The sequence below is a fragment of the Mauremys mutica genome, chromosome 4 (genome assembly GCF_020497125.1).
Source record: "Mauremys mutica isolate MM-2020 ecotype Southern chromosome 4, ASM2049712v1, whole genome shotgun sequence".
Classification (NCBI taxonomy): Eukaryota; Metazoa; Chordata; order Testudines; family Geoemydidae; genus Mauremys; species Mauremys mutica.
The window spans coordinates 20,413,448-20,424,814 of record NC_059075.1 but is presented as its reverse complement, the minus strand read 5'-3'; the positions used below and the strand labels follow the sequence as shown (position 1 = coordinate 20,424,814).

The 11,367-nt window shown below is 43.1% G+C and overlaps 1 protein-coding gene across 1 annotated transcript in view; it reads left to right on the top strand.

The window, feature by feature from the left end:
• The first annotated feature begins 4,015 nt into the window (after positions 1-4,015).
• Positions 4,016-11,367, top strand: part of KLC1 (kinesin light chain 1) — an 85,590-nt gene continuing 78,238 nt past the window's right edge. The window contains exon 1 of the mRNA XM_045015179.1: positions 4,016-4,292. The gene's annotated coding sequence lies outside the window, so the exon portion shown is untranslated. The remainder of the gene's footprint in view (positions 4,293-11,367) is intronic.

The window sequence follows — 11,367 nt, the reverse complement described above, 5'->3', positions numbered from 1 at the left end:
ACTTCACCCTAAAAGCACTGTTCTGTGCCCATATTGTTCCTTAAGAGGACTTGGGAGAGCAGGCAAGGAAAGGATTTACTGCTGGTGAAACCAGAATTAATTCCTATGTAAATGGTCATCCCACTAGGCTCTTGGGGTATGTCTATACAGCAATAAAAATCCAGGGCTAGCCCATGTCAGCTGACTCAGGCTATAAATTTGGCTTAGATGTTTGAGCCTGGGCTCTGATACCTTCCAAGGGAGGAGAAGCCCAGGTTCCAGCCCAAGCACAACTGTCTACATGAGCAGTTCTCAACCAGAGGTTTGGGGCCTACTGGGGGGCTACAAGTAGGTTTCAGGAGTCCACCAAGTAGGACCAACGATAGACCCACAGGGGCCCAGTTCAGAGAGCTGAAGTGCTGCTATGCAAGGCTGAAGTCAGGGGCCCTAAGCCCTGCCACCTGGAGCTGAAGCCAAAGCCTGAGCAACTTAGCTTTGCAGAGCCCCCTGCAGCATGGGGCCCCAGGAAATTGTCCTGCTTGCTACCCTCTAACACTAGCCTTGGCTTTTATATGCAGAAAAACAGTTGTGGTAGCACTGGTGGGCTGTGGGTTTTTTATATCAGTGGGCAAGCACTCAGAAAAAAAATATTGAGAACCCTCCTCTACACTGCGATTTTATAGCCCCGCAGCCTGAGCCCAGCTGGTCTGAGTCAGCTGACACCAGCCAGCCGCAGGTGTTTTATTGCAGTGCAGACATACTTAGAGGTCTAATCCAGCAGACCTTTGATGGGAGAGGCTTCTATTGTGTCTGAGATCAGGTGGAAGCTTGCTGTAGAGGCACATTGAGTCTGTCTTTTCTGATACACATGATTAGTAGAGGGACTTGTGTGGTCCCTTGGTTCCAGCAAATTAGAAACCTATCTGACTGGAAGCTTATGAAATATGTACTACTTAGCAAGAGATCAAAACCATATATATATGCTTCATTAAACAAAGTGCATTATGTATCTGAGCATGTTAGAGTAGTTGTTTTGTTCAGAGCCATTCAAGCCTCTGGGGCAAATTAGTAACTGCAAAATTATTATTTTTTTAAATAAATGGATGACAGGGAGGAGGCAGTGAATATTGTTTAGCCAAAAGACAGATGCAGCTTCTTTGTATCAGCTCTCTTGCATAATTAGGATGTGTTCTAATTTTAATTAAATCTTATGCATATTCATGAAAACTCATTGAACTTCCAGACCAAGTAGATCTGATCCCCTCTTTTAATGTTTAGTTTGAATACATGGTTGTTCTCTACTCCCTCCTTCTTTTACTTTCAAATTTCTGTAGAACCACACAACTAGCTCCCGTAATGTGAAGAATCACAACCTATGATAGTTTCCTATCTATTGCCTAACTAATGCTAGAGCTCTGTTCAGTAGCTCCTTACTACAAATACCAATAGATAACAAACCATTAATGTGAAATTGCCAAATGTGTGTGTGTGTTTAATTGAGACAAAGGGCACAAAATTGCTGTTCTACAGAACTGATATTTAACTTTCCATCAAAAAGCAATCATGATCTTTACAACAGGAACATCAGCATTACCTCTGGGATATATTTTAATACCACCATCCTTTTTGAAATCTTAAGACTTCTCCATAATTTTCTCACAGCTGCCATTGGCAGCACCATCCTTCCACTTTTCCCTGAGTTTTCTTTTAGGCTTCTGTGACTCTCCCCTTGCCTGGTTCTCCTACCTCTCTGACCATTATATTATTGCCTTTTAATCCTCTTTTGTCCCACCTGCCACCTCTGTTGATATTAATGAGTCTGTCCTTGGTACCCCCCCACACTTGCTATCTGAGCGATCTCATACATTCCTATGGTCTCATCACATTTATACTGATTTATATTGATATCTAGCTCTACCTCGCTGTCTAGCTAGGTACTTATATAGTGATGCACCATAGCATCTGAGTGCCTGTCCAGGCTTACATTCATACCTGTATGATACAGACTGTTCGTGTCCCTCTGATACCACCTCCTCATGGAAATCCTAATGCTTCCTCATGTTAAACATGTCAAAAATAAACTTCTCGTCTTTCCTTTTAAACCACCTCTCCTCCCATCTTTCTTCATTACAAGGATTGGTCTCTGTCCAAAGGTGATTGTTTTTAATTTTGGACAAAAAGGGTTCAGACAATTTTCAGTACAAAAATTGGGTAAATATAATGTGACTCCTTTCTTTGATGAGCCAGAACAGTTGGAATGAAAAGTTGAAAGCTGGCATTAAAAGTAGTTCTCAAGTGTCACAAAGTGTTATGGTAAAATTTGTTTTTGGTCTGACCTACGGCCATCTGAAACTGTATACATATAGTCCATTTTGCATAAGGTCTTTCATTAAGCTCAAATGTGCCAAGTTCCACTGTGTGTAGATAATTTAGCTGCACAGCAAGAGAGTACTGATGCTATATATGGGCTAAACCAGAACCCTCACAGGAAGCCTTGCTTGTCTCCTGTGCACCTTAAGGTGCAAAGGTGAACAGATAGGCTCTGTTCTGTAGATTTTCTAAGGTGTGCATGTTCCAGTGGTGTCTATCCAAACAGTATGATTATGGGATTTACATGTGTTACTGTGAGTCTTTTTTGCAAGCCAGTGAAGCTTGAAAAAGTCTCCTTTTCCAGATTGTTCTTTTTAAAGAAATTAATAATCTAGGACCTGTCATACAAAAAACAGCCAAGAGAACATTAGGACTGCATGGATAGACATTCAGGAAATGCCAGTCAAACTCTGCCTTTCATTGCACATGAATTGTGGCCTTGCCTAGACTAGGATTTAAAGCTTTAATTTAACTAATTTAGCACACATTAAAAGCAATGTACTTTATCTACATTATATTTCTCAAATAGGGTTGCCAGGCATCTGTTTTCCAATTGGAATGCCTGGTCGAAAAAGGGACCCTGGCGGCACCAGTCCCACGCGGCTCATCTCCAGAAAGACAAGTGGGGTCCCACATGTGGTGGGAAGCAGAGTCTGCCTGGAGCCAGAGGTACACTGGAGTCCGGACAGAACGCAGAGAGAAACTGGCGGGTGGGGCCAGGGGGTGGAGAGGAGCCCTCGGTCGGCCGGTGGGCAGGCCAAGAGGAGCAAGTGGTGGTGGAGGGGGGGAGCAGGGGGCTGGCAGGATCTCAGGGCACAGTGCAAGCAGAGCTAGCTAGGCCCCTTCTGAGCATGGGCCCGGCTCCATGGCACCGCTGGCACCATTGTAAACCCGGCACTGGGTGCAGGGGAATGGGCTGAAGTGATGCAGAGACTGAAGAGCCAGAGCTGATCGGGAGGTTGGGAGCAAAATTAATTGCTGAGCAAGGGATGGGCAGATGTGTGAGGGAAACCTGCAGCAGGGGCCAAAAATCACCTTACCCAATAAATTTGGGAGCTTGGGCAATGCTAAATGTGCCTCACACACAATGGGGATGGGGCATTCTAAAGTCAGAGCGAAACAAGCCAATGCAACCCTCTGGAAAAATCTCACCACTTCTGGGGGCTGCGGCATGAGTTTTGAACTGAAGCTGGCAGTATTGCTCACGGCCAAGCTTTGTCTTGGTCAACGAGGAGACAGCACAGGCTAGAGGCGGAGTAGGGAGAGAAGCTGTCCCTGCTCTGCTCGTGGGGAGCGTCCCGCAGCAACTGGGGCGCAGTGGTCAAGATGAACTTGGCTAACCGTTATCTCCCCTCCCCAGCATGAGCCTGGTCCTGGCTCACCCGCCAAGCTGCCCCTGCCTGCGGGGGATTCTTTCCCGCATATGACCAGCAGAGGGGGCTGTGCTCAGCTGCTCCTCGCCACTCTCCTACGGCTGCCCCGCGCTCCAATAGGAGGGTGAAGGCTGCGGCTGCCCCTGCCCCTGCCCCTGCCCCTGCCCCGCCGGTCTTCGCGCGTTAGCCGGCGCACGCGCTCCCTTGCAAGCTCTCGAGCTTCTGCCCCCGCCGGAGGGGTGACGTCATGGGTTTGGCCGTGGAGCATTGTGGGTCGGGAGGGGCCGCCATTTTCGGTAGGGCGGAGCGAGTCGCCCAGGCTGAGAGCCGGGAAGGGGGCGCGCGGCGGCGACTCTTATTGCCCGCAACTGTCAGTGCTGCTCCCGCGGGAGGGGTCTTGCGTCGGCAGCTATAGTAGCTCCCAGGGCAGCCGGCGGGCGGGGAGGCCGCCGGGGTTGGTGGTGCCGCCCCGCTCCCCCTGACATCCCCTCCGGTTCCTTCCCGGGGGGAGCGGCCCCGGCCGCCTCGCCAAGCCCTGCGCGCATCGCCGCAGCCTGAAGCACCCGAGCGGTGAGTGAGGGAGGGGAAGAGGCCGGCTGTGGCCAAGCCCTGTGCCTGTCTGGAGCGGTGGGGGAGGCTGAGGGGACATGAGGGGCCGAGGCCTGTGCGGAGCGGTGAGGGAGGGTGATGGGACGCGGGGTGGTGTATGGAGAGGGGACATGGGGGGCTGAGCCCTGTACCTGTCTGGAGTGGTGAGGGAGGGTGATGGGACATGGGAAGGGGATATGGGGGGCCGAGCCCTGTCCCTGTCTGGAGCGGTGAGGGAGGGTGATGGGACACGGGGTGGTGTATGGGGAGGGGACATGGGGGGCTGAGCCCTGTCCCTGTCTGGAGCGGTGAGGGAGGGTGATGGGACACGGGGTGGTGTATGGGGAGGGGTTATGGGGGGGCTGAGCCCTGTGCCTGTCGGGGGCTGGAGTGGTGCCTGTCTGGAGCGGTGAGGGAGGGTGATGGGACACGGGGTGGTGTATGGGGAGGGGACATGGGGGGCTGAGCCCTGTGCCTGTCCCTGTCCCTGTCTGGAGCGGTGAGGGAGGGTGATGGGACACGGGGTGGTGTATGGGGAGGGGGCATGGGGGGCCGAGCCCTGTCCCTGTCTGGAGCGGTGGGGGAGGGTGATGGGACACGGGGTGGTGTATGGGGTGGGGATATGGGGGGCTGAGCCCTGTGCCTGTCTGGAGCGGTGGGGGAGGGTAATGGGACACGGGGTGGTGTATGGGGAAGGGATATGGGGGGCTGAGCCCTGTGCCTGTCTGGAGTGGTGGGGGAGGGTGATAGAACGTGGTGTGGTGTATGGGAAGGTTGTGGGGTATTGGGTGGGTTGGTGGGCTGTGCAGTGAGGGAGTAGGAGATGGTTGACAGGGTGGGGTTAGCTTGTGTTTTGCTATTTTCCTTGAGCATTGAACCTCACCTCCTTTCCCTTCTCCCATGACACAAACAGAACAAAAGGCTGGGCAGGTCCTGTTGGCCTGCTGGTCCTTCTGTAGCTCATGGTTACAGCCAGCCCCTTCAATGTGTGTCTGTCAATCCAGTTAATCGTAACATGCTCTGGCAGTGACTGTACTGATGACTCTGCTGAGGAGATGCTGAGAGGAGGGGATCCTGTTTGCCTGGATTGCCATCAGCTTTGCTTTGTTCCTCTTCCTTTCTTGCTCTTTCCTGGCTTCCCCCAGTGCTGCACTTTGGGGCTGAGGATGCCCAGGGAATAAACCCTGCACAGAGTTGTGGAACAAAGAGGAGCTATTCCCTTTCCCACCTCTTTCTTGTAATGTCTTTATTTTCAGGGTGGATAGATGGGTCGGTTGGTTGCTAGTTCTGAAATAGTGTGAAAGAACAGTTGTGACAGCCCTAATGCCATTTTTGTGTGTGCTGGCTGGCTTTATAAATTACAGGGGCACCAGTCATGGTATAGATTGTGTCATCATTATAAACCTCTCTGTTTTCAAGCTTTAAGACTGTGTGTATAAGGTCTTGGCCCCAGGAGCTAACAATGATTAGGAGATTTTAAAACAAACCAAAACACAGCTCTTCAATAAGCTATACTTAATGTGAGCAAAATAATGGTAATACACACCAGGTTTTGTAGCTTCATAGGTTGTTAGCTACTATTCTGGTTAGTCTCTTTCCCCCCTCCAAAATTTATTCCATTTAAGGATTTGTGACATTTTTTTTCCCAGGTGACATATTAGCTGTCCAATATGTGCATCGGCATATTCAATTTAATAAATTCTCAAAACAAAAATATAAGAGCTTGCATTTCTGTAGTATCCTTTGTTCTGTGTATCTTGAGCATCATATCTGGATGACTAAAGGGATTGTATCATATAGATTAAGTCCGCAGTGAATAATTTAAAAAAATTACAAAAGCATGTTTCTATTTTAATATTTTTCTTTTATTTTAAACTTTTCTCTGTAGTGTTTGAAAACTGAACATAACAGTAATGCAAAAAGCAAAACTGACTAGAAACAAATATGAAATTTGTTTGCATTGTTTAAAGTGAGAAATAAAAAAGGAAGCAGATATCCTAGATAGTATAAGTTAATTTACATTTTCATTTTTAAATATGGAAGATATTTTAAGTATCTTTGCTTTTTAGTAATATTGTATTAACCTGTACTTGCAATGACAGTAGGACCAGGCGTGGGATGGCATTTTGTTTGAGGGATGTCTCATTTATTTTTGGTCATGGACACAATTTGCATGGGAAACATGCATCCAAATGAAAACAAAAGGACATGCTTTAAAAATCTTGCCAGATACAAACCATTGTAAAAAAAAAGTTGGCTACAATTTTGAGTTTAGCTTTGATTCAAAAAATCTTATTTGGCAAATTTTATTTTAATTGGTTATGAATTCCATAGCTGAGGTACAACATGACTGAAGATAACATAGCCAGAGGACTAATGATAGTATTGAGTTCAGCATTCATGCACAGGGTGGATTTGATTTAAATCACTAGTCAGGAAGACTCGATCTAATCATGGATTTCTACGTAAAAGTGCATTCTTGTTGATTGTTATAATCTTAATACATATTCTTCACAACTCAGAGATAGGTTTCATTTTTAGAAGGTACACACTATACATTTTTTAAAGGATTTATTTTGAAAACTTTTCAGATTAGTTTTACAGCTATATCAGAAAATGAATGATTGGTTATTTCATTTACCAAAGGTAATTGAAGCAGATATTTATGAAGTCTTTGGGAGGTGATCGCCAAGTCAAGAAGTTAATCATTAATATTTGGAGGATTTTCTTGGCACGCTGTATTAAGAGAAGAACATCACCAGACAGACATGTACATTGTTTTATTTAACTAAAACAACAACATTATGTATTCTGGATATTTTTCTTCCAACAGCAAACATATAATATTTTAACAAAACAAGCATATGAATTTTTGAATTTAGTTAAACATTCAAGTTTTTTTAAAATCAGGTTTGTTTTTGTTAAAATTGTTTTTAACTAAAATAGTTAAATAAAAAAAAATCCAAAAATTAAATCAACTATGTCAGCCTGGTGAACATGAGAAACTTAAAGTATTGGCTTCTGTAGCTAACTCAATTGTCTACACCTTCATTTTCCTGTTTGTTCATAATCTGGAAAAGAAAAACAAGCTTTCCTGCTTTTTCAGATCCCAAATGATTTCTCAGTTTGGAATGAATTAGTCCAAAGGAAGAAAATGTTCTTTCTACACCGGCAGAAGAAACTACTTCTGTTAAAAGTTAGATTATCACTTCAACGGTCTCTGAATCCAAGTGCTTAAGTGACTTCCATCAGTTCGCTGGTGTGACTTTCTTTAAAACATCATCAGCAAATATATTTCTTGAATGGTTCACCCTTAGGTCTGAAGCTTATTATAGTTGGCATTATGTAGGGATGATTGCTGGATGTCCATGTCATCGCCAACTCCTCTTCTTCAGCAGTTAAAGTTTGACCCTGGTATCAAGTATTGAGAATATTTGCAAGAAAATGAGCTGGAGATAGTGCTTCTCTCTTTTTTTTTTTAATATGCTTGTAATTTAACTCTGTCATTGCATATTTCTCTTTTTAAGATTTCACTCGGTTCCTTCCAAATTTCAACAGCGTCAGCAATAAAACAGCTATTTCCCTGCATTTTGTTGAAGGCTAAAGAAATAGGCTTCAGAGTACTCAACATGTGTTCAACATTTCTTTTAAGCCCAGTGCTGAGAACTTTGACTGTGACAGTGCCATCAGTTTTTTCACGATTTTGTTTACAAACTGTCATCAGATTAGGCCAGGTTTTGATATAGTGCTCAAAAGAGTCCACTACTGAGTTCCATTGCACGTCTTGTGGGAGAGTTAGCTTGGTTTCTCCCCCTTTTTTCAGAGCAGCTGCTGCAAAGTGGTTGGTTGATATGGAAGTATTTTGCAATTTCAACAACATTAGCCTTTGTTTCTGGAACACTGAAGTCTTTGGCTAGGTGGTGCATCAAATGAGGACTGCAACCGTATGTTATTAGCTTGGGATTCTCTTCACTCTCTTCTAAATAATTTCTTCTCATCTTGGATACATTTGCAGCATTGTCTGTGACCAAGCTGCATACTAGACATTTGAATTTTTTTCACAGTTTGTTATAGCTTTTACTGTTACTTTTTGTAAGTATTCTGCTACGTGTGCATTTCCTGATGTATCAGTTGTTTCTGTAAGGAAGACATTCCCTTCTTCTGTTGTCACACAAACACATGCAACAGGATCATTGTGGACATTGCTCCACCCATCAAGACTCAGGTTAACAATTTCACATTTTAGACCTTTTGCACACTGCTCAGTTTCTCTTTCATACACTTTATCCAGCAATTTGCCTACGACATCTGCTCTGTAGGGTGGACTGTATCCTGTTCTTAATGGCTGAACCACGTTAATGAAGTGTGGGTTCTCAATCATACGGAAAGGAGAGTTTGTGGCATAAACAAACCAGGCAATTTTTTCATCAATTACCTCTTTTTGTAATCTGCTGGTTCTTATCACAAATTTAGCTATGGTGGTTTCTGGATGATGGAGTTTTTTGTGTTTGTTTCTTGCCACAGGTGATATACTGTGGCTATGTGACATACATGATGTGACTGAAACACTATCATTGGCAGATAACACTGAAACTATAGAAAATGATGGTGATCTTGTAGGTGGATAGTCTTCAGAATCCTGTATTTTGAGGATGAATTCTCCTAAACAAAACAAGTCGGTGCAGTTATTTAATTATTATTACCATACTGCTCATTTAGTATTACCCATTGCATTCACTGACACTCAGTAATACTTTAAAGGTGAAATTGTGAAAGGAAGATCTGCCTATTTCAGCTATCTATTTTTTATCACAACTGCATCAAAAATGATAGTACCATAGAGTAACAATTATAGTTTTTGCTCAAACATGAGAATTCAAGAATAGTCCAGAAGGAAGACAGGCAAGAAAGAAGTATGAAATAAAAAAGTTTACCAACCTGAAGATCCTGCATGTTCAGACATGTTCCTTTCATCATCTTCAATCTTCCTCCTGAGAAGGAACGCTTCTCATGATGTTTCATTCGGATAGCCAGGCCTTGCATTTCTTTATTGCACTGTTTGCATTTTGCACTCATGCCTGTCTTACCCACAGGTAGAGGAACTTCATTAAAATATTCCCAAACTGGGTCTCTCTTATGGCCTGCTGCCATTATAGGCTTTTCCCTTCTCGTGAGAGAATGGTATGGTTGATCTCAGATCAATGAAGGCTACACTCAGAAAGACCTCAAGACTTCTGGAATATGCTGCTCAAACATTTTCACTTTTGTTTCTACTGCCTGTCCCTCTCTTCTCACGTTTATCTCCAGACTTCTTCTCCTTGTCCAGATCTATTCCGTCCCCAACAATCTTCTATTCATTGAACTTTTTGAAACTTTTCACTTTTAGAGAGAGGTAAGGGATTGACTCTGTGTACACAAATTTGCAGAGGGACAATAGAGTTGAGATCTGTTATTTCTTACCTCTGTATGTTTGTTTAAAAACATTTTTGTGGTTAACAAGCATGTTATCTCTGAAGAGACAAATCCACAGTTTGAGAACTGCAAAACTAAGCATCTCTGATGGTATCTTCTAGACTGAGCACTGAGTCCAATTGGATAGATAGAAAGATTAACCTAAATAATCTATACAGAAGCACCTGGAATTCCATAAAATTGGGTCCCTAATCCATGAACTATTGGAGATCATTTACAAAACTTTTCTTAAACGTTACATGAATATATTCTCATACTGTAGAATTCAAATTTATAATCCCTATTCCATGATGAGATATCTTTGAGCTATAATGTCTCTTAATTAAAACTATCTTTATATAGGTTTTTTTCCTCAAAGCATTTTATCAAAAAATCCTATTTATTTATTTAAAAAATCCTTGGTTTTTATCCACCCTATTCATGGACAATTGAGAGGAAGCAGATCGATTAGATGAAACTAAGCACAAGGTCTTAAATGTTTTTTTCAGTCAGCAGAACAGTTCTATAGTTAACACATTGCTTAACAGGAAATTGCTGTGAAATGATCGCAAATTTGGAGAAGTATTAGACTCAGTACTCTATCGCATTCAGAACTGTTCAGATAATACAGAACCATATGGGGAAGGGCAGAGAATTACAATAGTCAATTCCTCAAAGTCACACAAGAATGCAGTATCACTTCTGCATCATGTTGCAGTTAAAAAGTTTGGAAATTTTTCCATTCCTCAGACCAAGTGGAAATTACAATCTCCTTTTTCCTTGTAGTGACATTGCATAGCTGTAGGCTAGACTCTTGATCCTAGCTAAAATTATTCTCCTGCACTTACAAAGCACCTTTCCTTTTATTGGTGAAGAAAAATACAATGATTTGCAGTATATTGTGAAATTCTCACAAAAAAGTAGTTATGGTCACACATATCCTTTCAAGATAAATTCAATTTTCTATCAAAACTATGACTTAAAGCATCATTAATATGCAGACTAATCTCTGATCACATGCCTTATTACACAAACATCACACCCAAACACAGATTTTTTTTCACCTTCACAACAGACTTCCTTTCTCTTGCAGCATAAAGCCTCCCACAATATATAAAGCAATTTCTCAAAGTCAAACTCAAATTCAGGTGACTTAATTAAGGTAATATCAGACTTTCCAAGTAAAATTATATAGGTGATGTATTAATCTTTCTGAGGTAGCAGTTAAGGTTGTACAGTTGACTACTGCACCACTCATAATAAGTAACTCAACAATGATCCATAGTCAGTACATGATTGACCAGAGAGATGTGGATCACCCTTTGTATTCCTATGATCACTTAGATCAGCTGAGATGCCTCTGTTGGCATTCCCTACATGTGCACTCCTGGGAACTTGAATTGGAGACCTTCTGTGAGTTGGTTCCAAGAACTGGAGAAAGAACCACCTATGGATCCTTGAATGGTGCAAGACACAACTTTTATTGCTACAGTGTGTTGTGTGAGAAATGTTACTGACTCAAGATGATAAGGTATTTGTCTCCAGAAACTTAGTCTATATTAGACAGATAACAAAAGAAATAAAGGGTGAGGACAGGCAAACCTCT